The sequence below is a fragment of the Lissotriton vulgaris genome, chromosome 1_1, assembly GCF_964263255.1.
Source record: "Lissotriton vulgaris chromosome 1_1, aLisVul1.2, whole genome shotgun sequence".
In the NCBI taxonomy this organism is placed as follows: Eukaryota; Metazoa; Chordata; class Amphibia; order Caudata; family Salamandridae; genus Lissotriton; species Lissotriton vulgaris.
Window position 1 is genome coordinate 1265863564 of NC_141685.1, and position 25233 is coordinate 1265888796.

Genomic DNA, 25233 nt, shown 5'->3' on the forward strand with positions numbered 1-25233 from the left:
GATAGTTGCCGGCTCCTTGATGGGACACAACGTTGCTCTGGTGGGCGTATATGGTCCTAACGTAGACTCGCCTGAGTTCTACCACGAGTTGCAAGTGTGTCTCCTGGCTTTGGACCCTTGTCTATTGATAATGGGAGGAGATTTTAATTTATTGCTAGATCCTGCTAGGGATAGCACCTCCTCCTCGCCAGACTCCAAACCCCGCTCACGCCATGCGCTGCAGGACATCTGTAGGCACTTCTACCTGATAGATATTGAATGCACGCATCACCCGCACCTCGCATCATACACACACTATTCTGGGTTCCACAACACCTGGACTAGAATAGACTATTGGTTGGTTTCCCCTGGAGCCGCTGGATGGTTTAGTAGGTTAGATACATTACCACGTACGTTCTCGGACCATTCGCCGGTCCTGCTAAGACTCAACATTCCTAGGCCTGGGGGTTATGAGAGGCAATGGCTGTTCCCTGGGAAGGCACTTCAAGATCAAGTGTTTCTTGAGGAAGTGAGGGAGGCTATTGAGGATTATTTTAGATTAAAACGGGGTCGGTGGATTCCTGGGTGTGCTTTAGGAGGGCTTTAAGGCGTATATCAGGAGAGTTTGTATTGCTAAAAATGCAGGGGTCCTGAGAGCTCTACGATCCACTTTAAGCCGCATTGAGACAGAAATTACGGTCCTGGATTTGGAACTGCTAGAGAATGGTTCGGAGGCTGACGAGACTCGTCGTTTAGCTTTGATGATGGAGTTTCGAGAGGCCACTGAGCGAGAATTGTTATACCTCAGCAAACAGCATGTAGCCAGAAGATATGGGGACGGCGAACGGCCCGGTAAGATTTTGGCACACACGCTCCGCCCCCCACATGACAAAGCCTATATCACTGAAATCACAGGCCTGGATGACCAGGTGTTGTATTCCACTCCGGACATATGCGATACGTTCCTCTCTCTTTTTAAAACTTTGTACACCTCCAGAGTTACCGAGGACCTCCATGAACAATGGGAGCACCTCGCGAGCATTGCGCTGGTATATCTGGAGAGGCATATGCAAGACTTCCTAGTCATCCCCATTTCTCAGGAGAGTGTAGTGGAGGCCATCGATGTGCTTAGAGGTACCTCTGCGCCCGACCTCGACGGGTTCACCGCAGATTTTTTCAAAGCATATAAATTTCAGAGAGGCGGTCATTATCCTTCTCCCAAAGCCGGGCAAGGACCCTAAGCTCTGCGGCTCCTACCGGCCGTTGTCCCTGCTAAATCTTGATTATAAAACACTGGCTAAAGTGACAGCTATCCGGTTGTCTTTATTAACCCCTTTGATGCGGCCGCGATTCCCCTGGTGTGCTGTAAACAGCACGAACAGGGGAGGGCCGTGCTGAACCCCAGCCGTCATCAGCACACGAGCACCGTAGTGCATGACGGCTGGGGTTCGTCATGAGCATGGAAGGGGTTAATGGAATACATTATTTCATTGGCCCAGTCTGGTTTCGTCCCCCACAGGTCCACCTCGCTCAATTTACGGACCTTGTTTACGGTGCTACATAGAATAGACCCTAATACACAGGCCGCTGCGGTGCTCCTTGACGCCGAGAAGGCGTTCGACTCTCTTGAGTGGCCCTTTTTTCTGTCCGTGATTCACCGTATGGGAATGCCTGAGTGTTTTGTCTCTACGACCGCTCTATTATACACTGAACCCACAGCTAGACTGCACCTGAATGGTACTATCTCCGAGCCTTTTCGTCTGTCTCGCGGCACTCTGCAGGGTTGCCCCCTGTTCCCATTACTTTTCATTTTAGCAATGGACACATTGGTCCGGCATTTTCAAGAGAAACACTTGCACCATGGCTTGAAGTTTCGTACAGGCCCTCTTTTGGTGTCCTGTATGCCGGTGATACAAGTTTATACTTTGGACTGTCCCAGCTTAACCTTGAACCCCTTATCAGGGAAATTATCCGATTTGGCAGGTTCTCCGGTCTAAGTGTTATTTGGTACAAATCCGTGATTTTCCTGTTAACCAGCAGTACGACTGCATGGGAATGCGAATTCCCGCTTGAGTGGTGTCAGGATGCAGTTAAGTATCTCAGAGTTTATGTGCAAATTTAGACACAGCGACTATCATCAGTCTTAACTATGGCCGGGCAATTAGTTCGCTGGAATCGCAGGTGGAGAGATGGTTGCGGCTGCCTTTGTTGATGGTGGGTAGAGTGGCCATTATCAAAATGGTGATTCTTCCAAGATTTCTTTATTTCTTTAACAATATTCCTATCCCTCTCACCAAGACCTTTTTTCTACAGCTGCGCCAACTCCTTTTACGACTAGTATGGGAGGCAAGAGGCCGCGTGTGAACTGGCAGACTCTGACACTGCCGTATGAGCGGGGCGGGTTTCGGGTTCCTGATATGTATCTGTACTATTTGGCCGCGCAGTGTTGTTATTCCTATGCTTGGTACCACCCGGATGCACGAGTCTCCTATTTAAAGCCAGAGGCTGATTTGGTACTTCCGCAGAAATTGTCTGCCATTTTACCTAAAGGTATCCCAAGAGACCCTCAAGACATTTGGCTGTATCTACCACTTGCTCGGCATGGGACAGGTTACGAAGACTGTTGGGTTTAGACCTGTTGTATTCCCCGGCATTGCCGCTACCAAACCCTCCACTACTTCCCATAGCAAGTAAAACCTTAGTTCAGCGTACATTGGAGAAATTTCAAATTCACAAGATGGGTGACCTTTCCCCCGACAATCATGTTTTCTCCGTCTCTGAGGAAGCGCGTTTCCACGAATGCTCCTTTATGGATGCCTTTGTACTGTGACGTATGCACTCCATGTTGCGGGTCACCTTCCCTTCTTTTCCGGTGGCTCCTGAACCGGCCTAGCCACTGTCCCTAATTATAGAAAGTCGAACTGGCGCGCATATGATTTCTAAATTGTATAAACAATGTGTGTTGGTCCGGCCATTCTCTGACGCTAAAACTCGAACAGCGTGGGAAAGTAATTTGGGTCGGCCCATCACTGATGATCAATGGGAGCAATGTTGCAAGGTCACAAGGGAGGTGTCCCTGAACAGTAGGCATAAGCTGTTATATTTCAAATTTCTCCGCCGGATGTACCTCAACCCTGCATGGTCTCATAAGATAGATCCCGCTAGACCCCACCAATGCCAGAAATGTTCTGCTTCATATGCTGACTTTGCTCATCTCTCCTGGACCTGTCCAGAGATACAACGTTACTGGGTACAGGTGCACGCCACACTGGGTGACATGCTTTCCATGACACTGATTCCCACTCCTGAGATTGCACTGTTGGGATACATGGTTAATTTCCCCAAGAAGGTTAGAAAGTTTGCTGCACTTGGAATTTTGTTGGCCAAATGAGAGGTGGCATTATTATTATGGTGTAGCAGGAAAGTCCCTTCCCTACAGGCATGGCTGCCCAGTTTAGCATTTTGTAATGTGAATTGCGAGGAATACGCGACCTTAGTGCCCAGCTCCACGTGCTGTGGATATCTGGGGCCCGTACAGAGCATACATCACCAAGAAACGTAGTGCGGCGGATACTCAGGCCGCACATGAAATTGTTCCTGAGGGGGTTGGCTAGGAGCGAGGGAAGGTAGTGTGCTCCTATGCTATGATTGTTCTTTTGTGTAACACATGTATACCAGTATTGTTTGGGTCGGGGTCTGGTTGGGAGGATGGACTATGATAGATGCTGAGATGGACCTGCGGGTTGATTGGTGTTATGACTTGACTTGCTTCTCTATTCCATTGCCTACTGCTCCCATGGGTTATAATATGTAACTTATATTGCATTGCATTTGTTTATGTATATGCCTTCACTGTGTACCGCTGTGAGCTTTGCTTTTTGGACATGAATGTGTAAAACTGAAAAATAAAGATTATTAAAAAAATCTTTCTATTATGACTTGAAATCTTACTTTACCTTTAAAGAGGATTTTAAATTATAATTCATTTGAATCAATACAAGATATTTCTACGTGCTTTCAATGAACAGTTGTGATCAACAAAACAAAATGCCAGTACTGCTCAATGTTTTTTCTAGTTAAGCAGAACAATGAAGACACAACTGTGCCGCACGGACCACTCGTTCAGTCCTGATGTAATCTCAAATAATTTATTTATTAATCTTTTTTAGTTTCTTTTCAAAAATTCAGCTGTTTTTCACAGACAGAGAGCTGGGACGCTGCCATCAAAACTACAACAGAAAATAGATCTCGAAGATTGACTGATTTACTCTTCATGTGGTCCTGAAGTTAATCCCCGCATTTGAGGGGATTTGAAACGCGTCGACCCCTTTGTTTGTTTGATTTTTTCTAGGCCAATCATTTGTATGTGTTTGTATTTTGCAATAATTCATGATGGCCTAATGTCTGATAACTGAATACAGTGGACAAGTAACTATGCAATAGTTGCCCCGCCTGATCAAAAACATAAACCAATAGGTGAGGGACACTCACACACTGATTCCTTCTTCTTTTTCCTTCTTACTTTTTCTACATTGTACTATACAAGTTTGTTATGAATGTGACACAGATTGTTAGTGGTATGAATTTAAGTTGAATGCATGTTTCTTCTTTTTTCAACAAAACTTTATTACTATTCACAGTCTTCTTGTACATACTTCCACATAGAATTTGTAAATAGGAACTCCCCTTGTAAATACTATGATTCTAATTGTTAGATTATAAATAATTGTGAAAAACATCAGAATTTTTTTAAAGAAACTAAAAAAGATGAATAAATAAATTGTTTGAGATTTATTCAGGACTGAACGAGTGGTCCGTGCGGGACAGTTGTGTCTTCATTGTTCTGCTTAACTAGAAAAAACATTGAGCAGTACTGGCATTTTGTTTTGTTGATCATAATAGTGGCGTAGACTTACTGCGCTAAAACCAAACCCTTGTTGTTGAATGGCTCAATGAACAGTTAGCACGTCTTAGATGAAATAAGGTAACCAAATGTCATCCCATGGGAGAGGTACACTTTTCAGTAGTGAAAAACGAATGTTCTTGTTTTTCACTGCCGAGACACACATAACTTGACAGCACATGTCATACTTTCTAAATATATTAAATACAATGCTCCCTGTCACATTGGCTGTTTATGTTCTACCTTATGGTTGGCTTATAAGTATTAAAAATGAAGGTATAGACCTGATAAAAGGTTTATTTTGCAAGTCAAATTTGCAGTTTAAAACTGAACTATAGGCTTCAATGGCAGGTCTGAGGCATATCTTAAAGGCCTACTGTAGTGGGTGGCACAATGAGTGCTGCAGGCCCACTAGGTGCATTTATTTGTCAGGACCAAGGTACATGTAGAACCATACACTAGGAACATCTAAGTAAATTGAATGTGCTAATAAGGTGGCAGACACTTTTCCACATTTCAGGGAGTGAACACAAGCGTTTTACCATGGGTTAGAAATTTTTAAGTGCTCAGAGTCCTAATAGACACAAACATGGGAGTGAAGGCAAAATGTTTGTGGTGACCCTGAAGAGAGTACCAGGTCCAACACACACTCACCAGAGTAACCTGCAATCTGAATGAAATACATTTGAGTTCTGGGAGGGCCAACTAATCACAAGAAATTGATTTACCCCATTGTCTTTGTGTGTTCATCTCCTATTGTTGATTTCACTTTTATTATATATAACAATTGTTGTGGTACTTCATTTTGCCCCAAATGGACGCCTGGAGAGAAGCAATATAAAATTGAACATTTTCATCATTTAACAAGAATTTGCAATGCAATGGGGCTCACATTTTAGAGAGTTTAAGCTATTGGTATTGTAAATGACAATGTCTTTTATTTATCTCTTTTGATAATTAACACATACATAAAAGGCATTGTCATTTACAATGCTAATAGCTCAAACTCTTGTAAATGCGAGTCCTACTGCATTTCAAAGAAGAGGCCACCATCGTCCCACGCTGCTTGGAAAGTGAAAGCGCGCATGGAACGCTGAATGTTGCAGAAAGGTATTTCGTGCCTGCTGTAGGAGAAACTAATTAAAGAAAATAGTGCTTACAGATGTACTGTGTAACAACCAAAGTAAAAGGGTCAGTCCTCATGGGAGGTTACAAATGAAGACAAGGAAGTACTAAGGAAGGACTAACAAGCCTATTAACAAATCAGAAGCTAGCATTTACAAAGGAAAATGACAAAAGCCAATGACAAATATAGGCGGATCGTGGAAGGGGCTTCAAGTTCATAATCGAAAACAGCATGTCTCGCAGAGCAGCGCATGCGCTGCCCAGGCTCGACTTAAAAAGTAATAAAAATGAGATAAAAGATTAAAAGAATTTTACTTCTATCAAGAGAGTAAAATAGGTTTTATTTGCAGTTAAACAACATAGCAAATAATGTGGTAGCATGTTGCAAACTGAAAATGTATTGGAATGATGATCATTTGCATAAAACTATATTATTATTGGAATCCCTGTGTAGAAATGTTTATAAAGGACACTATACCGCTCACTGTCACGTGAGAAAGAATTTTATCAAACCGACATTAAAATCACACTCCTAAGTGTTGAGTTCTCAGTTTATCCCTGTTCATTCACTGCCATAGTTCCGGCGGGGCTCGGGGAACTTCTACAGAAGACTGGACCTGTTAAGCATTGATTATGCTATGTAAATGTTAATACGGCTGTTGTTAGCAAAATTTACATTTGCTCAAGTGTGAGTGAGGAGAAGTGAGCCCTTATGTCTGGGTCTGATAGTTAAACAGTCGTATTTGAGTGCAGAGACCGGGTCAAATTCTGGGGTCCACAGTACCATGGCTTCCACTAGACATGTGGTCTTCAAACTGGGGGATCCTCAATTGATTTCAAGATCTGTCCAAAAGAAACATTATGCTGATTACAGTGCTTTCTTTTAAGCAGGAAAAAATGACCGGCAGTAAGCTGCTCTGTAAAGGCCATCACAAACATATTTTGTCATTTATATCGTAGCTGGGGGGTATGTGTCAAAAGGGAAGGGACAGCAAATATTCTTCAAAAGCCCCACTCCCATGTCTAATTTCAAATTGTGGATACTTTTACATGTTAGTAAGGCCTGCCTGACCGGAATAATACTTTTGGCAATTATGTATTTGATTTCATTTTTTAAATGGTAATAGAAATTCACTGCAATTTTTAAATAAGTCCAGACATATTTAAACATTGCCAATATAATAAGATAGTTGTGAAAAATGGTGACGGGACCTGATTTTGTTTTCTACTGGGATGGTGCAGCATTAAAAAGTTTGAAGACCACTGCACTACACCAATTTAATGTTCAGGTTGTGCTGGCCCAAGAGATCACACTTAAAAGGCACTACTTGGCAATAGAGGCTGCATAGACCTTGTCGGTGACTCAGATAGTGTTGCTAATTACTAGACAGTGGTGCAGAGTGGATATCATCCTTAAAACGATCTCCAGTAGACATCCATTCCTTTCCACTACCTGCACTCCCGATCCTGGCCTATGCCGACGACGCCGTTCTAATAGCCAGAACAGGTGTAGAGCTTCAACATCTAATAGAGGTCTACGTGAACTTCATGTCATCTCTAGACCTAGGTAAATGAATCAAAAACCTTCATTTTAGTGTCAGGACCACTCCTGTCTAAAACATTACCATCTTTTTATGTTGGAGCATGCAAATTAGCACTTGTGGAGACCTTTTCTTATCTAGGAGTTGTTTTTGACAGCAAACAATCCTGGTCACGTATGGTGGGTAGCAGGGTGCTATGTATGGAGCGCAATTTGGCTGCAGTCTCTAACTTCACCAAGAAACTGGGCTCAAACCCTTAGCGATTATAAAAAGATCTATAGTGCGAAAATTATCTCAGCTGCAACATACGGGGCAGGGGTGTGGTGTGTAGCGCTGTTAGACCTAGCATCTTTTGGCGTGTGTCCCGTGACTTTTTGCTTTCTGACCTCCCATTTTTTACTCTGTTTTTGCTGGTGTAATGATTATGTGCACTTTCCTCACTGCTGCACTGCTGTCCAGTGAAAAAGTGCAAGTGCTCCGGTATAAAATGTGTTATGGATTGGTATTTCCATGATTGGCTTAATTGATGTATGTGTCAGTCCCTAGTAAAGTGCACTGCAAGTGCCAGGGCCTATGAATCAAATGCTGTTGGTGGGCTGCAGCACTGGATTGTGCCACCCCCACAAACAGCCCATAAAGTGTGACTCTGGCCTGCCATTGCAGAGCTTGGGAACATCCTGGGGCTGCCATGTCGACTTGGCAAGTGCACCCACTTGAAAGTCCCTAGACCGTACCTTTGCTACATGTGAGTCACCCCTCTGGTAGGCCCAAAGTATCCCCATGGGCAGGGTGCATTGTATGTGAAAGGTAGGACATGCCCTGGTGTGTGTGGCATGTCCTGATAGTGAATCACAGCCTACTTCGTTTTTCACTATTACAAGGCTACCTGTTATCAGTAGGCCAGAATGGGCAGTTTGATCATTACAGCCTGTGATCCTAACTGACCCAGGGAACATGGTAGGAATTCGAGTTTTGTATGCCTGAACTCAGGATGATAAAATACATATTTTAGTGAAGTTGGTTTTAACCTTCTGGGTTTGAAAATACCACTTTTAGAAAGTCGGTATTTTCCAACCTAACCATCCAGCCTGCCTCTGCTAGCTTGTGTATTAGCTGTCTGGTTTGTGAGTGACTGGGGCTGGGGGAGACAGGGTGAGTCAGCAGGGCTGAATAGGCACATCTACACATAGATGGGTGGGAGGAGTAGCACCCGGGTCTGAATAGGGCTGGGCTCGCCTTCCACAATGCTGGCTCCACCTCCTGTGATGTGTCTGAGGACCCTGGCCCAACACTGACAAAGGGAGAAGGTGCACCCTGGCAGAATGCACCCCAAACTGATTTGAACTAGGTCCCGGCCCCTCTGCCTTCAGAGGACAAAGGATTGCTAGTGTTAATATTGGGGCCCAGACCCCAAGATTTTAGAACTTGCTGGAATCAAGGAACCTGCCAAGAAGAAGAGCTGGAAGAGCTGCCAGGAGGATTACTGCCCCATTTGCTGTGTTCTTGCTTTGTTGGGTTAGCCTGCAGCTGCTGCTTCGGCCTTGGGCAGTGAAAGGACTGGACTGAACTTTCTCTACTTGTGCTGAGTATCACCGAGGGCCTGAAACTGAGCTGGCCTCCTGTTAAGAAGTCTCAGGGACTGCAAAGACTTCACCAACCTCTGGGTACTGCTCCTGGAACCACTGTTTCAGTTGCCACAGAGAAGAGGGAACCGCGACTGACTCCGTCATCCAAATCCGCCGCTGGCCTAGTGTCCTGAAGGCACCGCAGGCTGCACCGACTCGCCCTGCACCGCACGCCTTGGTCTCACTGACGCCGTCCGCACGATCGTCACCAAGCTGCTTCCTGCACCGCATCGAGAGGCACCGCAACCGGCACCACCTCGCTTCACTTCGCTGGCCTGGTCTCACCGACAATGTCGCCCCTGGCTCGACACCCATAACCGCATCATCACGCACAGCTGTCTAGCTTTGCCGGCACTGATTCCCGCCAACCGGCTGTGCCGCTGCATTGCAACTAGCCAGCACCGCATTGAGAACCGTCTCGCCCTGCACCATCCACCTCGGTCTCACCAAGGCCATCTGGACAATCCACACTGAGCCACTGCTTGCACCGCGGGACACCGCACCATGCACTGCTTCTACTTTGCACTGCAACCGCGACGGACGCCATGACCGGCTCTGTCACCTGCACCACAACCTGCCAGCACCGCATCGAGCACCGACTCACCCTGCACCGCAAGCCTTGGTCTCACTGACGCTGTCTGGACGATCGTCACCGAGCCGCTGCTCGCACCGCATCGAGGGACACCGCACCATGCACCGCTTCCACTTTGCATCGCAACTGCGACGGATGCCAAGACCGGCTCGCACCTCCATGTGAACCGCACTAAGAAAGGTACTGTTAGCAAGTCTGTTTCGCTGTTGCTGGCCCGTACCGATGCGGTCAGCTGGAACTTCAAGACTCTGTTGTTTTCAGCATTGCAGTAGACTCGGACCGAACTACCGACTCGTACGAACTGTGTTTTCAACGTGTTCCTGCCATTTAAAGATATTTGGTAAAGCAATTATTTTCAAAGTACTGTATTGTGGATTTTTATCGTATTTGGTCTTATTTAAGCATATAAAAATATTGAATATTTTTCTAAACTGGTGTGGTGTCCTTTTGTAGTGCTTACATTGTATTACTGTTGGTTTGGTGCAAATGCTTTACACACTGCCTCTAAGATAAGCCTGACTGCTCATGCCAAGCTTCCAAGGGGGTGAGCAGGGGTTATTTTAGGAATGTAACTTCCTTATCCTGACTAGAGTGGTGGTTTCTGCCTGGTTTTGGTGCAAACATTAGCCAACCAGAAATCTCATTTCTAACAAGCGCCAATAGCTTACCTCAGAAGATAGAGAATGCCTTCCTTAAGAGGGTTGCCTCGCTTTTTCCCTCATTCTCCAATTATGTTACCCACTGAGAGCTGAATATACTCTATGTCGCTGTCTTGGTGAGACTAGCCCGATTATGTTGTGGCTATCAAATTGGAAGAGAGACACAGTGGACCTTAGCCAGTCCATCATTCAAAACTGTCTTTCATTGGACAAAGCACCTAAAATTCCCTGGTTAGAGTACGTAAAATCTACTAAGCATACCTGAAATATACATGAACCCGAGTTCCTGCTCCACCTTTCTGAAAAAGAGGCTAAAAGACCTTTTTCCTACAAAGGCAGCCTATGAGAGGAAGGAATCCTATTGTACAAGAAGGACAGTAAAACTTTACAATCTGATTCCAGCTTTAATGAAGGGTGAATATTCGTATTTGGACGGTGTCAGAAGTTAACACCATAGGTTTATCCTTTTAAGGTTTTGTGCCAACCTAATACACCTGATGCTGGGGTTTCCTGCTAAAAGGTATTCCTTTAACAACCTGTACCCATGCCCATGTGATAAGCTATCCTCACAATCAGACCTCCACCTCTTTTCCTTCTGTCACTTTTATAAAGAACAGAGAATTAAATAAATGTTGCCTCTTTTAAGGTGGCACAATTTTAACCAATGTCGCATCGCCTTGTTTGTTCATAAGAAGTGTCACGATCTCCATGTTTGCTTTTGTGTAGCATCATTTCTTTGGGCTTTCAAGCAAAGAAGGCATTTTCTATAACGATCAATTGTATAAATCTAATAGTATGTCCTCAAATGAGTTCCCAATAACGTAAGAAATTACACACCTGAACTAGGCATGTTTCCAGGTATGGATTTGCACGAATCCGTATAAAAAATGAAATGACTTGTATTTGATCCAAAGATTGGCTTTTTATTTCTAATTAATTATTTAATAATTAATTTACTAAATGTGTTTGCGTTGCATCTTACCTGATGTCCCTACTGCGTTTTTTGCACAAAGTATTTGAGTTTAACCTGCGAATCATTGCACTTTAGAATACCGTCAACTTGAAGCTGTACAGACCTGAGCTATGTAACACCTGCTTTTATTCACTGTTTTTAAACTAATTTTATTGTATTAAGAAAGAAGATTAATTGTTTTCATGTATATTTTCATGATCTATGCCTCCAATTTAGATCGAATAAAGTTCATTCATTGATTGATATCAGCTTCTTTTCATCTAAAGCCCAGAGATTTTGGAAACCTCTGCTGCTTTTAAGGAACATTCTCTAAAATCATTAGTGAATGTTGTGTACCGCATTAGCAATGAGATGATTTACACTCGTTTTCGGATACAAAACTTGGGTGACAGGCGAGTATTTCGTGGTAGCGACCTCAGGATAGCTTATTGACACTGAACTAGCAGGCTAGAATTGAAGTTAGTGCATTTCCTCAACTGGGCCTGATTGGCTCTTGCTCCCTGATGTGATAAAAAAACGTGTGTTTTCTTTATTGCACACACTGTGCACGTTACAAATTGAATTCTGCATGACAACTGAAATGGAAATACTCTGCGTCATTCGAATATGGCACGAGTGCAAGTGGCAGAGCCGCTGAGTGGAGTGGACGCATGTGGGACACGGGAGAATACAAATTAGTTCTTTAAACTCAAAAGACTCGCAGTTATAATACTGCTGTTGATAAAGTTTATTAGGCTGGTTTTAAAATATGCCTGGCTGTATCGGCTCCTTACTAAAGATAGTGCTTAAGGTAAGTTCTGCGGGGTTAATAATGATGCATTTGATGAGAAAAGCATTTTTCAACCAATTCGGTTTTTCTCTACTTTCTAATGCAACCCAAATTAAAATCATTAAAAAAAACTGGTAGACTGTTGCAAAATCCAAAAAACATCGAATGCAGTAAGCTCTATATAAAATGAAATCCGCACGTTATTATTACCGTTGCTTTAAACAAAGCAGCTGCGCGTGCGAGTAAAATCGGCGCAAAAGCCAGACTACAATGACGCACGGACGACAAACTTATCTGACTGAAGCTCCGCCTTAACTGACGGGAAGGGAAGAGGCGACTCTCGGGCTGCACTTTGTGTTGAACTCTGCGTCCTCTTTTTCGCGTGTTGCTACGTCTCTCAGGCTCTGGCTGCCCTCAGATCATGAGGCGCTCCCCTCCCCCCACGCTTTGCACTTGACAGCATGGCACAGATGTCGCTTCCACCACAGACGAGCCCGGCCTCACTCACGGGCATCTCCGTGCCATCTGTGCACGGATTTCGTTTCAGAGAAGACGCGGGACAATTGGATATTGACCCCCAGCACAGAGTTGGAAGATTCTAGCATGATGTTCTCGGGTTTTCCCTTCCCTGCTCCCAGTTCCTCCAGACCTTTCCCGTCGGTGTTTTTCAGAGATGCATTTAGTGAGGCAGCCTTCCTCCGGGAGGAGGGATGCACAATGCATGCCAGAGAGCAGGACAGAGGAGTGGGTTTAGTACTTGCGGTGCCAATGTTTCCAGAAAATGCACTTCAGGAGGGCCGACTTAACCATTTGTCATTACAGAGTTGATAACACGAGAGCGACGTTGTTCCGACTGTTAAAACTAACAATTTCACCAGTTCGTTTCGGCTTGGGGTGCTGTTATCACCGAGATTTCCCTGTCTCAGGAACTTGAGGTGCAGTAACGTCAGTTTCAAAGAATGTCGCAAACCGCTTCAAAGCCTCACCAGGGGTAGTAGGCGCTCTATAAAGGCAATTACGGTGAAATAGAATACACAATGGTCAAGAGGTGCTTGGGCGACACCCGGCATACATATCTCAAGTGGAAAGGTGTCTCAGCGATTCAGTGAAGCCGCTGCAAAAATCCGTGTGAAAGCTTAACTCCTAGGATGCCAGCCGGCCCAGCATGTTGTTCTAAAACCAGATTGTAAACAACCAGATTCCCTGCTTGTGCAGCACAAACACGATCTGAATATTTTTTTTTTTTAATTGAATACAAGTAATAAACTAAGTATCAAAATAGCTCCTTACTAAAGATAGTGCTTAAGGTAAGTTCTGCGGGGTTAATAATGATGCATTTGATGAGAAAAGCATTTTTCAGCCAATTCGGTTATTCTCTACTTTCTATTGCAACCCTCAATTAAAATCATGAAAACAAAAAAAAAGCGTCAAGAAGTTTACGGCAGTGGCATTAAGCGCTGCATAAATAATGGCTAGCGTTCTTATTGCTGCCACTTAGGAGAACAAATGAATGACAAATCACAGTCTAATACATTTCTAATGATTTTCACAGATGGCCCTGCTAGGGGTCCGGTGTCAGACGAGTCTGAAAGGGCAGCTAGCCCTCCCCATCCCGTGCGGGGGGTTTCTGGCTACCACCAGTTGCTACCCACCAACCTGAGAGGGGCGGAGCATCCCTGCGCGCAGTGGACCAGAAGTGACTGGAGAGGGAGGCACCCGCACAAAAGCGTCCTGGAGCTGACGGTGCCGCACAGACGGACACGCAGCTGTCCAGCGAGTGTGTGCTGTCTGCTAAGAGCTGGAGGAAGAAGCTGTCCGGGGACCTGGGTGCTGAACGAGACCGGGACCTCCGGAGCAGGAAGTGAACGGGTCTGAGACCGGGACACTGACAGGCGCTGAGCTGTCCACAGAGGAAGGGTGCTGAAAGCAGAAGGGAGCTGACCGCCTCCCGGAGGTGCTGAATGTGGTGCTGGGCGACGTCCACACAGCTATCACCGGATACCTGAGCACACCGAGGGGACTTTCATCGAGGAGCTGTACCCCGCTCTGAAAGCTGTACAGACAGCTGGAATGCCAGCCTACTCAGCGCGAGCTTAGGGTATCTGAGGGAACCCAAAAGGCGCTCAGCGAAGCCGAGGGTTAGTCTTCAGGTAACACTTCTTTTGGTGTAATGGTTTTGTATTGAGATGCAGGGAGCGGCGTGTTTTTTAGTTCTTGCAACCTTTTTTTGTTATGTTGGTACCTTTGCATCTAACAAGGAATATCTAAACCTTGTGTAACAAATGATATTTGAGCTAATGTCGAAATTGTCTCGAAATCTGGATGTTGAACTCCAACTCCAAAGATTCACCTGTTCCCGTGTCTTTTTTCCCTCATTTATAGAGGAGGAGCACGCGTAAAACGGGTGCACGGCAGCTTGTGCTAAGTGTTATGTAATTTTAATGTGAATAATAGGGAGAAAGAGCACACGTAAACAGGCAACAAAAAAGTTGGTGTGGCTTTTTTTTTCTCTAATGCGCCGTTTATAGTAGACGTGCTTTTCAGCTGAGATATTTTTTTAAATCACAAAATGTACTTTCGTCTAACTTTTTTGATGGAATGACTTCTCTGCGCTATTCAATAGTTGAACAGCATCGATGTATTTTGGTCTGTGTATATCATTCGGACTTTATACGCATGTTCTGTTGTGCAATGTTCAGAACAGATGCAAGTGGCAAGGTAATGACAAAATGTGACACAGGGTGGGGAGATTTCATAGAACGAAGAGGCAAAAAGTCAGGCAGGAAAGAACAACATCTTAAGGAAAAGGACCAGGCAAAGAAAGATTAAAGAGTAAAAGTAAAGAATGAACGAAACGCAAAGGAAAAGAAACAAAAAGTGGAAAAAACGAAGAAAATAATCAGCAAACTGGATGCAAAATAGTTGCAATGTGGAAAGCAACAGAACAAACGATGAATAGAGGTAGAGAAGAGCAGATTGGAGGAAAAATGAAAGAAAGACAACGAAAAAAGGGAATACAGAGACTCTGGGTCACAAGGAAATGTACAAAATAGAGAAGCATGAAGAAAGACAATCAAATACAGAAATAAGATTAAGTGAAGCAAAATGACAAATGAAATACAGAAAAAAGAAGTTAGAATGAGAAAAGGTCGAGGGAGAAAAATAGAAGGGGTTAAAATATGACTATAAAAAAGAAAAAACGAGACTGAAAAAAGGGGGAAACAAAATCTTCATCGAAGGGTGAACTTAAAAAGAAATCTAGGTGAAAGAAAAAATAAGCGAGAAAGCTAAAGTAGAAAAAACAGAAGACACACCTGTCATAGGAAGGCACTGATTGCCCTAACAGTGGTTCACAGGTAAGCACAGCGGAGGAGGCGTCAGGCCTAGGTGGGCTGGGGGCACACATCTTACTTGTTGGATCTTGGTGCCCGGTGGCTGTCAACGACATTCTCAAAGGGGGGGGGGGGGGGCTAGAGCAATCTCCGTTGAAGGAAAGGGGTCAACCGTGGCACACAGGAACACTTCATAGCTCAGAGTTTCCTAAAAGACACGGCCACCAACCTCTCCCCATTACCGGGTAGCTCGCACCAACATTGTCTCCCTCGTAGAGGTGGGAAGCCACAAACCTCAAGCCAGAGGCAGGGCTCTGGCTCGAGGTCCTGTTGGAACCCTGGGCCCACAATGCACCGAGCTCCCATGCCCCTTCCTCTTGCCACACTGGCTCGACCCTCGTGCTCAGAGTTAAAAAAGTAAAAGCAAAGCATTCATATTTGAGGTAAGAAAGAGAGGCCTCCCTGTTTGTTGGCTTGCCCGCCGCTTGCACTCTGAGAGAGTGGCCACCAATCCACTCCCTCCCTGATCACAATTCACTCACTTGAAAGCATTGCCCCTGTGTTATCTCTGAGTAATTCACCAACTCCGTGCCCCAGGCCCCACCTCGTCAACTCTCCCACAGAGTGCCGGTCTTCCCCTCCCACCCTTCTCAGCCACCCTTCTCAGCAACCCACCAACGTTGAGCCGTCCTCAGCACCTGGACAGCTCCCTCACACAAGGACCCAGATCTACTTCGGTCATACGTGGCCCCGCCTATGAAGAACGGCCTCCGAATGCTCTCACGGTCAGAGGTGAAATCACTAGGAATGGACTACTGCCCTGGATTACCCCCCCCCCCCCCCACTGAGGCCCCGCAGCATGTACTCAGTCCCTCACATAAGGACCCAGATCTACTTCGGTCATACGTGGCCCCGCCTATGAAGAACGGCCTCCGAATGTTCTCACGGTCAGAGGTGAAATCACTAGGAATGGACTACTGCCCTGGATTACCCCCCCCCCCCCCCCCCACTGAGGCCCCGCAGCATGTACTCAGTCCCTCACATAAGGACCCAGATCTACTTCGGTCATACGTGGCCCCGCCTATGAAGAACGGCCTCCGAATGCTCTCACGGTCAGAGGTGAAATCACTAGGAATGGACTACTGCCCTGGATTACCCCCCACTGAGGCCCCGCAGCATGTACTCAGTCCCTCACATAAGGACCCAGATCTACTTCGGTCATACGTGGCCCCGCCTATGAAGAACGGCCTCCGAATGCTCTCACGGTCAGAGGTGAAATCACTAGGAATGGACTACTGCCCTGGATTACCCCCCCCCCCCCCCCCCCCACTGAGGCCCCGCAGCATGTACTCAGTCCCTCACATAAGGACCCAGATCTACTTCGGTCATACGTGGCCCCGCCTATGAAGAACGGCCTCCGAATGCTCTCACGGTCAGAGGTGAAATCACTAGGAATGGACTACTGCCCTGGATTACCCCCCACTGAGGCCCCGCAGCATGTACTCAGTCCCTCACATAAGGACCCAGATCTACTTCGGTCATACGTGGCCCCGCCTATGAAGAACGGCCTCCGAATGCTCTCACGGTCAGAGGTGAAATCACTAGGAATGGACTACTGCCCTGGATTACCCCCCCCCCCCCCCACTGAGGCCCCGCAGCATGTACTCAGTCCCTCACATAAGGACCCAGATCTACTTCGGTCATACGTGGCCCCGCCTATGAAGAACGGCCTCCGAATGCTCTCACGGTCAGAGGTGAAATCACTAGGAATGGACTACTGCCCTGGATTACCCCCCACTGAGGCCCCGCAGCATGTACTCAGTCCCTCACATAAGGACCCAGATCTACTTCGGTCATACGTGGCCCCGCCTATGAATAACGGCCTCCGAATGCTCTCACGGTCAGAGGCCTCAGTGAGGGAGTAATCCAGGGCAGTAGTCCATTCTTAGGGATTCCTAAGAATGGACTACTATTACTCCCTCGCCGAGGCCCCGCAGCATGTACTCAGTCCCTCACAGACGGACTCCTCTTCTCAGTGAGTCACAGAGGAACCTTCCACTCTTGCTGAGTCACACACAGAGGAATGCCACCCATAAGTAACACAGAAAGGGGCTGCACAACACCTGCGAGTGTTACACACCCCTGTACTTCCAAGGATCCCACCAGCAGGACATGCTCGATGACCTCCCCACTCAGGGGTAGCCCCACCGAGTAGTCACTCATGGAAATAGCCTATCGCTGAGTAAATAACTCAACGAAGGACCCCACCCAGAGTGAAAACCTCAGAGAGGAACCCCCACTCGGGGGCGTAGTTTCCATTAGTGCAGCAGGTGCAATGGCACCGGAGCCCAGAGAGTGTAAGGGGTCCGCTGAGCCCTGGCTATTTCTGAATTCGACAGAGGACTCTTGCTTTACTTGTATCCGGGCCCATGAAGCACGGGTTACTCCGCTGGTCCCACTGGTGAGTACGCGGCGCCCGAAGAGACGTCACTCCTGTCAGTCACTCACAGAGGGCCCCGCGGCGTGGCTCTCACTCCCGGGCGGTGGACGGTCTCTGTTCACAGATGTGTTTGTCTTTGTGCGCGCGAGGCACAGATGGGCTATTGTGTGACAAGAAAAGCGGGGCTGCCGGGCTGCCGCGGGGACTGCGCAGAGCACAAGGCCGGGGCCACTGGGCCGCATCAATTACATGGATTGAGAGACATGTTTCCGATGACTGAGGTGCCGGACACGTGGCCTCGGGGACACCTCATGTTTAAATACCTGCATGGCAGTCACGCGGCCGCCTGGATGGCTCTTCTGTCTAACATGCAAGCCTGTCACACAGATGAGGTGACTCTGTGCATCGGAGAAACGTGACCTGGGGGACAGCACTGCTGTCTAAGATGCGCCTCTAATTCGTCTGAAGTCTGAAACCCGTGTAACCTCTTGGAATGGATCTGCTGCTTAAAGTATATGATTGTGAATGCGGCGAACCCGATAGATATCTCTGCTGTCTATACCACACAACGTGTGATTCTTGAGACAAATGCTGTGTAATCAGCTTGTGTGTTACAAGGTTCAACCATGTGTGCACTTTACCTCAGCGGTCTACGGCGTGAGCCGGTAAGATCTGTGTAACACGAGGGATAGCTCAGCGGTCTGAAACTTGAGCACGGTAGTTTTGTGTTGCACGAGGCCTAGCTTTGTCCGCCAGGGGATAAGCCGTGAAACCTACGAGACTCGATCGATGGCGGGGATAAGGTTCGAGTCTGTGAGACCTGTAAAGCCGAGAACTACCTCCAGTGTTCAATGGGCGTGCCTTCAAGACAGGTCTTGTCAAGAATGGCCCAACCGGGCAGAGCAGACTCACCGTCCATTTACTGCTAGAAAATCTCTCTGAAGAATCTTACAAAATGCATTATTCTACATTTCGGAGAGATCCTAAAGCACTTCCATATGCAGGATTAGCTTCCTGTCAAAGCAATGCTTGAGAGCCGCCCCTTCTCATTCCTGGCCTCTCATCACTGGAACCAGCCGCCCTTGTCCATCCGTGCCTGTTCTGATCTCACTCTCTTTAAAAAAAAAAACTCTTGAAAGCTTGTTTTTTCACCCATTAATCTTACCACCCTATAGTGTAATATCCCCCGCTGGAGAACCCCTCTTGGATGATTTGTGCACCCAATAAATAATTATAAATACAAATAAATGCCATCCTTGGAGAGAAGGGCGAGATCACTCAAGCAGGTGGACAATATGAACCCACTCTCCACAGATCATCAGAACCCTGCTCGACATCGACTCTGCTTCACCACCTAGAGGTCCACACATGATCAGATGCAGGAAGCACCCCTTGGCCAGAGCAGGCCTCGTCCTGAAGAATGTTCGGGCTCCGCCTCGAAGAACCGATGCTGGCAAGGCAGATGGCCCCAGAGGCTCATTAGTGATATTAGGGACGGATCATTATTCTGCTAAGCCACAAGCTGGTCTTCATAACAGAGCGCGCAGCAAAAATAACGCCAGATGCTCCGGCTCTTCCATCCAGTAGACTGCGTGGGATGCGAACAGGCACTCTCGCCAGTGTCCACCCTGGGCCTAAAAACAAACATTGGAAAAAACAGGAGTTCGGTCCTGTATACACTGGAGGAAGACAAATCGCAGGATTTATGTGAAAATAAAGAACATATTGTCAATACGCCCATTAACTCAACCCCATTCGCAAGAAGCTGTCCCCACAATTTGTTTTTAGGTTTGGCGCTCCCATATACCTTTGCAGTTCACTAACGAGCCGCCCCTTCCCCATACACCACTATCCATGCTTATGTTTTTTTTTGTTTTTTTTTTACTTTATTGATTTCTTACTGATCAGGTTGATATTTCAGATTTTCAAATAATGTAGAAAAATGCTAGCATTTATGAGAGTTATGCTACTCTACACTTTCTGATTTCAGAATGGGATGGATCTGTATATAAAGAAAGTGGACGATTACGGGGGCAGGTTGGTGCTTTTGAAAGGCTGGGGTTATTGAGGTACAGTGATCCACATGTCAAGCCCTCCTGATCACTCTGGCTTAGCCTCAAGTGACGTGGCTGGCTGTGACCCACATTACCTATCTTAAAGAGGCATTCTCCTACAGGCAATCTCCCAAATTTCCCGGAGGACACTTCACCTCTGGTAAAACTTGTGGCATGAGGGCTAAGTCTAATTTTTAAACTCCACCAACTATCACAGAAGAGCACAAAACAATCATGTATGTTTCATGTCTGAAGAGCTATATAAAAGCAACAACCATATTATAAGTCAACATTTTAGTTTATTTCTTGATTCACCCCCTGTAAGTTAAATAGTCAGAGGAGAAAAACAACACAGTGTTAAGACAGATCCCCATGGGCGACTCAATACCTGTTCAGACAGATTGACTGCGACTTACCCTGGTTGAATGTGATAATTATCAGCCAGTCATACTATTTTATTCGGTTTTCAAGACTATGAAAGTACAGCAAACAACAAGACAATACAGTTGTACAAAACATAAATACATTACAATGTACAACCACAATTTAAAAGTGAGCAATTGGAAAAACATATAGTTAATAAAACAAATAAAATGCCCCATGTAAGTCATTTCATGCGATAAAAAGGTAGGAGCAGAAGTCCCAATAACTAAAAAACACCCTAGTGGCTCTCATGAAACAGATGCCGGTGCTAGGAGTAGACATCAGAAATGAAATAACGTCCCAGAGAACACATAATGCCAAAGATTGTGGGCATTAAAGTTAAATATAGATGGTGGTGTGTGCAAAATTACTACTGATAACATCCGACACTGAGGTGTTTGGGCTTCTTTGGGTGAACTAATGATCAACTGTTCTGAATGTAACCCCTAAAATGGGGCATAACATGCCGGTTTTGTTTCTGACCGCACCAAAACCTACAAATTGCATATTTTTTCAAGCATTTTTCACCTGTGAAATTCTGGCAGGCCTGCCTTGTCAGAATTCAACACGAAGTTGGGGGCAGCAGACTTTAATGCATCCTGTAATTACTGAGTGCGATGAACAGTGCACCACCTATAACTGCATACCCTATGCAGGCAAGGGCTGACGCATGGATCACCATGTTCAGGGCATTCACAGTCTGTCTGTCCCTCGATGTAATGAGCAACTCTGACAGTTTGTAGAATTCTGGCTGCGAGGCTCCTGTAGGTGGTGGTGAAGTGTCATCATATTATTGCCCTCTTCCTCTCACCCCCAGCTTCAAGCAGCCAATGGTGGACATGTAGGTGCGAGTGTTCGCTCTGTGTATGTAGAGTGTCTGTGTGCACTGGAGGCTAACACGTCACATGTGTGTGAAATGACCTGCTATGCACACTTTGCCTTGATGTTGTTGAATCCGTGACTTGGCCTATGTAAGATTAATGCAGAGAATTCACATTGCCTCTTTTTGTCAGGCCTGATGCCAACCATTCAGTAGGAACCTCGTGACACCGAGATTAGGCACACAACGTATTTGCTGCACAGGCGTAGTGCCATACAGAAACCGGAGACACAACTGTCGTCTTCTTTCTGGCACTCAGGGAGTGGAGGCACACATGCCCTTCTATTTTCAGGCACTGCCATGCAGATATTGAGAGTTTACAGTGGCAACTAACCCATCAATTCCAAGCATATGGGTGGCATAGAAACACAGCCAGTCTGGAGCTACCTGCTTTAACAATGTTGAGAATCTACAGTAACAACTAACCCATCACTTCCAAGCATATGGGTGGCATAGAAACACAGCCAGTCTGGAGCTACCCGCTTTACAGATGCTGAGAATCTACAGTAACAACTAACCCATCAATTCCAAGCATATGGGTGGCATAGAAACACAGCCAGTCTGGAGCTACCTGCTTTAACAATGTTGAGAATCTACAGTAACAACTAACCCATCACTTCCAAGCATATGGGTGGCATAGAAACACAGCCAGTCTGGAGCTACCCGCTTTAACAATGTTGAGAATCTACAGTAACAACTAACCCATCACTTCCAAGCATATGGGTGGCATAGAAACACAGCCAGTCTGGAGCTACCCGCTTTGGTAACTTGCAATTATTGAGAATCTACAGTAGCAACTAAGTAACCCATCCATTCCAAGCATATGGGTAGCCTAGAACCCCAGCTATTCTGGATCTACCAGGTATGGCAACTTGTAGATATTTCGGGGTCTCTGTTTCTTCCAGAAGGGGCTCTAAACTAACATCATATTTCCACCACCGTTGGTTATAGAAAGCTCACATGTTTGTCATCTGTGTGCAGGCTCAGAAAGGTACCAAGTTTCAAACATACAGTTCTGTTTGCTTTGGACTGCCTGACTTCAGACTTTTTTTCCAGACCCCTCTCCCTCCCAGGGCCCCCAGGATCCTACTCATGAATACATTCTTCATCTATGTGAAGGGCACGGGTAGCACCCTGTCTGAAAGGAAGTGATTCCGAGCGCAGACCCACATTTCCCCTCAAGATAACCACTGATCCTGGGCCTGCCTTCCTCTCTCGTCCCCGACCCGTGAGAACGGGTTCCTAACCGTGCAATCTGTTCAGTGTTGCGAGCTCTGATGACAGATGGTGCGCGCTGTGAAAACCGCCTTAACAAAGTGACGTCAGCGGTCAGGAAGTCGTAGTGTGTAACCTGCCTGAAATGTCCTGTAAGTGCTGAGGACAGACCATGCTGTTTTGTCGAACTTGTTTGCAAAGCAGCGCGGCGTCTGAAGAGCAGGGGTTGTGTGAGCTTAGCCTGCCTGCCAAGTGCTGCTATGTCTGACAGGGAGTGCGAGGTCTCCGGACAGACGGCGCTCTCTAATGTGTAACCTGTCTGTACGCTCAGGTTGTAAGGTCTGAGATGCCGCCTGAACAGCGAGAGGACTCTGATGATAGAAAGTGCTGCGTACACCCGTGCATGGCGTCTATACGCGCCGAGGGTAGATGTGACGTATGATGGAAGCCTTCAAGCGGAGATGAGGAACGCTGCAAAGACGAGTCACTCACTCCTATGTCCCGCCTTACGTGGCAGGACTTCCGGGAAAGCTGAATTTACCCCCGCGCGCTGTTTTACCCGTTGTTCTTCAGGGCTAGGAACACCTCTGATCGGCAGTGAATAAAACACCTATCCTGGTGACTGGCAGCCTGTGCCTTGATTCTGTGCAGCCCGATGTGCTGCCCGTGCTGTTGTTGTACCTTAGTGTGATGGCTATGCCCAGATGTGGATCCCATGCTCACGGTGCCAAGCTACACACCACAGAGGAGCTCCAAATAAGCCAACCCCGGCCTGTGGTTGCTTGTGTGCCCCTTCTGAGCGAACCTTGCCTGGCCGATCGGGCTGGACTGTAGCTCTTCGAAGGAGGATGGAGCTTGATTTGCATATGGCCGGTGTCTCTCTGCGGTGGCATGACTGGCACAAGAGCGATGGACAGCAACAAGTCCCAGAGTGATCGCCAATGGCCTAGATTGATTCTAGTATCCCCCTTGCCAGGGCTTTAAGTGGGCTGGGTCTCACCACCGACAGTTTTTTTAAGGAGGCCTCGAAACGGGTCTCTATCGGGCTCTGTTTTGTGCCGTGGCACAGGAGGTCCGTTTTTTAGTGCGTTATAGAGGAAGGGAAATCCTTTAAACAGAGTTATTTTCTCACTGGATTTCTCTTCTCTTTTCGGAGCTAAGAAGCAGCAGCATTGTGGTAATGTCACCAGGGCTTTATGTGGAAGCTTTTTCAATATCATATACACGCCACAGTTGCTGCTTATATATCCTATGCAACTAACAACCATTTACAAAGCCAATAGTCCTGACTAGTTAGTATGATGTTACTTGTTGTATCATATATCTGGATGCAATGACAGATTCAAATTCAAATTCAAATATAAACTTTATTCGGATTATTACGATCCATAAAAGCATTACAATTACAATAAAAAAGTCTTTCATAGAGGTCTAATTTACAAGTTTAAAAAAGCAGAAAATGAATTACAGTACTGTTTAAAGGTTTTTCCGATGTCTATAAATACATTTCAGAAAATTAAGGACATGGTAACATGTGGCTTCGGTGTCCAAAAGCTGCAAACTTAACATGGCTGCTCTGCATTGTCTAAGACCCCAAGATTTTAAAAGGGTCAGTAGCCAGAGTTTGCGGTGTTCCTGATAAAATTTGCAAAATAGGACTGTGTGAATAGAAGATTGACTTGATGTCCCATCACATGGGCATGGGGGTGGATTTGAGTCCCACACATTTGGCGTTGGAAAGGCCACCAGTTTATGAAATATGTTCAATCTAAATCTTATCAGGAGGAAGCGTTCGAAGGTACCAATGTCAAGTTTTAAGTACGGCTGCATTGAAAGAGTAGATTGGACCAGCGTAGCATGCTGCACCGACTGTTTTCCAGCTTCTGCCTGAAGTCTCATGTTTGTCAAGTGATCCAACGCTCGCTTCTTTAAATTGTTGTTTGCGATTTCTCCGATTTTTTCGGGATTACGATAATATTTTTCCAATCCAAGGTCGCCAAGAAAGGTCCGGATATAGGCCAGCCATTTGATTTTAAGAGCATAGTGCAGAGACATTGCATCCGTCAATATTGTTTTTGTGATGTCGTTTGTGTCTGATACCCAAATACGTCGCCAGAGTAGAAGTGGTTGGATTTTGGCAAGATCTTCAATATATGGTGCCCCTAATTCTAAGTGGCAGGCGTAAACGGAGGATGTTTTGGGGGCAGATAGGATAAATCTAAAAAACTTATTTTCTGCGGTTTGCAGAGAAGTAACGTCCGTGTATCCCCATAGTCCTGCTCCATATAGGGCTGTAGATTGGCACTTGGCTCTATATATGGTTAGCAGTTCTCTGGGTGGACGTTTTCCTAATTTTTGGGAAAACGACACCAAAGCTGCTAGTGCTCTTTTAAAACAATGCTTTCTAGCTTCTATTGCTGGTTTCCAGGAAAGTTTATTGTCTATCGTGACCCCCAGGTAACAATAATCGTTTGTTGAGGCAATTTTTTGGCTGTCGAGGTAGATGGATGTTTGCTGATTTTTCCCGACCCCAGCCTTCATTACGAAAGTTTTTTTCACATTTATGTGGAGGTCAAGAGTTTTCATATACTGGGAATATCTATTTAGGGACCTTTGGAGTTCACGGGGAGTTTGTGCAAGGAGGACAGCGTCATCCGCATACAGCAGAGCGGGGATCGGGCGGTGTTTGGCCCTTGGGAGGTCACAGGCACCCTTTAGTAGCT

General features: G+C 46.1%; 1 protein-coding gene across 1 annotated transcript in view; it reads left to right on the plus strand.

Annotated features, from left to right (window-relative positions):
* The first annotated feature begins 13916 nt into the window (after positions 1–13916).
* NEUROD4 (neuronal differentiation 4) overlaps positions 13917–25233 on the plus strand; it is a 35700-nt gene continuing 24383 nt past the window's right edge. Inside the window, exon 1 of the mRNA XM_086964705.1 lies at positions 13917–14316. The gene's annotated coding sequence lies outside the window, so the exon portion shown is untranslated. The remainder of the gene's footprint in view (positions 14317–25233) is intronic.